The sequence below is a fragment of the Colossoma macropomum genome, unplaced genomic scaffold (assembly GCF_904425465.1).
Source record: "Colossoma macropomum unplaced genomic scaffold, Colossoma_macropomum, whole genome shotgun sequence".
In the NCBI taxonomy this organism is placed as follows: domain Eukaryota; kingdom Metazoa; phylum Chordata; class Actinopteri; order Characiformes; family Serrasalmidae; genus Colossoma; species Colossoma macropomum.
The window spans coordinates 49,717,037-49,720,567 of record NW_023494789.1 but is presented as its reverse complement, the minus strand read 5'-3'; the positions used below and the strand labels follow the sequence as shown (position 1 = coordinate 49,720,567).

The window sequence follows — 3,531 nt, the reverse complement described above, 5'->3', positions numbered from 1 at the left end:
TATGTATGAAGCTAATGCAATGCCTGTGAAACACGTTAAAATCAAACCAGTGTTGACAACACAGACCCCATAGCCTATAGTGAGTATTGAGTATGCTGTTTTTTACCCTAAATTAAAATAAGATGGAAGACTTTGGCCTGCATTGTTGTGTGCTCTGTTGCATCATGCTAAAGCATACAGGGCTGTCTGTGTAAAACTCCAGGTGTTGTCTATGTATAGTCTCCTTTATGCTGTGATGTGCAAGTGTCTTCACATGTTCAAATAGGAGGCGATATTATTGTTTGTCAGATGCTGTGTTATGATGAACAGAACTGTCATTTTGTAGCATAAGCTTAACTGAATATTGTAGGAGCCTGTTGGGTTGGGATCTGTTGAACGGGTCGGCCTAGCCCTCACCATTAAGCAGAACCACAAAGGTTGTGTTTAGTATGGTTTCTGGCATTTTAATTAATATAAAATAAATTTGTGATGGCACATACTTGCATTCATGAGATCCTGTTGATGACTGCCTTTCAATGATGCATAAAAATCCTAACCTGAACAGGCCTTTTTCACACAGACCTGTACTTCTTGCCAGTTAAGAGTTGGTTTTAATCAAGTCCACTCAAAACAACCTCAGCATAAGCATATGTCATTGTAGCATTCAGCAACACTCAAACATTAATGTTATAACAGTCATATCCTAGTTTTCATGAATAACCAAGTGATAAATGGTGAAAGTAACGAGCAGCTAGAGCTAATTTTAATCTAGCTAGCTACCAGTGCTAGACCAGCATATGTTGGTCACCGGTAATCCAGCATATGCTGTGTTTTAGATATTGGTATGATGGTCAGCAGCCATAAAAGTTGTTATACTGAACACCAACAAAATCAGCATTTGTAGTATTTCAACCACTGGTATGCTGGTCAACCAGCATGACCACATTGTGTGACCAGCTAAACCAGCATCAGACCACATCTGGCTGGTAAATATGCTTTGGTGTAGATGCAATATGTACTTTCATTCATGGCGGACTCTTGTCCAGTTCAGCTTACGATTTTGAAATTTGAACTTCTTTTTTACACTTGGGAGTCTTGCCCAAGGACTCTTTTAAATAGTGTAGGGTGCTGGCCCAGGTGGAGGTTTGAACCCCAGTCTGCAGCATACAAGACATTACCCACAACACTATACCAATCTACCAAATTATGGTGAACAAAAAACTGTTCAATGTTCAAATTAGCATTTGCAAATGGAAAAGATCTTATGCAATGACTCTTAAATGTGGAGTTAAAGTGGGGAACCTGTGGCTATGAGGTTTTGCTTTTGCTGTCTGCTAGATGGGCTGGTCAACTCAGTGCTGCCCTAAACTGAACCTATTAGCTTCCAAAGTCATTAATCCACCCTTATACAGAATCAGTCTTATCATTCATAGCTGATCTCTTATATGATTAATAATAATGCTGCATCAGTAAGGCCAAAGTAACTCTTTGGCCCCCTTCTGTCTGGCCAAGTTTACTGCATCTCATAACTCTCACAGAAAGACACTCAGCACTGCTGGGTGGGAATTGGTGCTGGTTAAAAGGGGAATCAGTTCTGCTTGTTTATTTCTCCAGAATCAAGTAAGGGGGCTGACCCTCAGCTTTAATATAAACACTGACATAGATACGTTTCCCTTTATAGGAGGTGAGGACAATCAAGCTTCAAAATACCTGATAATTTGTTCATTGTCTAACAATTGTCTATAACTTTCCTGGTGATAAATATACTGCAACCAGTCTTTTTCTCTTATTAAAAGCCAGTGAAAATGAACCAAAACAACTGACTTTAATAGAATATGCCATAATATAGGATAATGTTAAATATTGTTCTTTTCCACTGTTTAACAGCCTCATCCGACAAAGACAGTCTGTGGAGCTAAAAGAAGTAAATAATGAACTTCTCAACGTACAGAAACTTCACACAATCTAAAATGAAGGACTCGTACACAATAGCTGTGACCAAGAATGTGATCGTTGTGGCTTTGTACTTCTCCATCAACTACATTAATGGCACACTTGTCCAGACCTTCTTCAAGCATGAGATCTTCAATGGAAATCCTCGATATATCCTCTTCATCCATATGGTCATCAACGACATGATCCAGCTGACCATTACGGTGTTGCTTAATGTCATTTCCTACATCTTTTATACAATCAATGTCTCTCTCTGTTGCCTCCTTATAGTAACTGCAGTGTTCACCACCCTTAACACTCCACTAAATCTGGCCGGCATGGCTGTGGAGCGCTACATTGCTATCTGTAACCCATTACGCCACATGCAGATTTGCACTGTACGCAGGACATACATCCTAATTGGACTAATCTGGGTCTTGGGTGCCATCACCATTCTTCCTGATCTGCTCTTTCTGTTAGCCACTGAGCCTTTATCATTCTTTCTTTCTACCATCTCCTGCAGTCGAGACTATGTGTTCCGCCATCCATACCTGGTGGAGAAGAGAAACATCTCATACCTGGTCTATCTGTCCTTCATATGGCTCACTTTGTTCTACACCTACTTCAGGATCATGTTTGCTGCCAAGGCCACCGGTGCAGATGCCCGGAAGGCCCGCAATACCATCCTTCTACATGGCCTGCAGCTCCTGCTGTGCATGTTTACGTACATTGGCCCACTAATCGAGAACATGTTCATTGCTCTCTTCCCCATGCTTTTAAATGAGAAAGATTCACAACTTACATCTTTGTCCAGATTTTGCCCAGGTTTCTAAGTCCTATTGTATATGGTTTGAGGGATCAGATGTTCTGTGCATACCTGAAAAAGCACCTGTTGTGTATTATGCTGAAAGAAAGGAATACAAGAAAAACACAAGCCTCTTAACTGATCTGCCACACTAAATTGTCACAGTTGCCTTCTTAATTAGGAACATTTTAAAAGGAGCAAACTGTAAAGAAAAGAGATTTTGTATGCCTTGTGTATACGTTTTAGAGGATTTAGCTGAGTGATGTTGCTGAATTAATGAAGGGTTACCTAGTTAGTGGAGGAGACGTGAAATACTAGTCTGTAATAACTCTAGCAACAATAAATACAACGCTTCAGTTTTTCCAATGCATGAATCCAGCTGTACCTAACAGACATTTTTAACACAGGAATGTGCTACATGGTGCTTATTTTCCAGTGCTGTTTTTAATGAAGTCAATTTTGTGTCTTGGGTATGTACATGTAAAATAAACATACAAACAATTATCATTAAGTATGAAGCTAATGAAATGCATATTTATAATTTAAATACAGCAAACCACTTTTAGTCAGTGGGTGATGATGCCTAACGTCTTGTGTAGAAGGTTTTGTTGCGAAGACATTGATTTTCACTGTAAAATATGATGGCATGACTTGTGTGTTCTGTTGCATCACATTAATGTACACAGTGCTGTCTATTCAAAATGCCAGTAGTACAGTGCCTTGAAAAAGGATTTGCCCATCCTGAATGTCTCTGCTACTGCCTATTTGTCACAGTGAATGCTGTTAATTATATCATTTATTTAATGCAAACCACC

General features: G+C 39.5%; 1 pseudogene; it reads left to right on the top strand.

Annotated features, from left to right (window-relative positions):
- Window positions 1-1,910: 1,910 nt before the first annotated feature.
- LOC118807709 lies at window positions 1,911-2,854 on the top strand (annotated as a pseudogene).
- The last annotated feature ends 677 nt before the right edge of the window (window positions 2,855-3,531 follow it).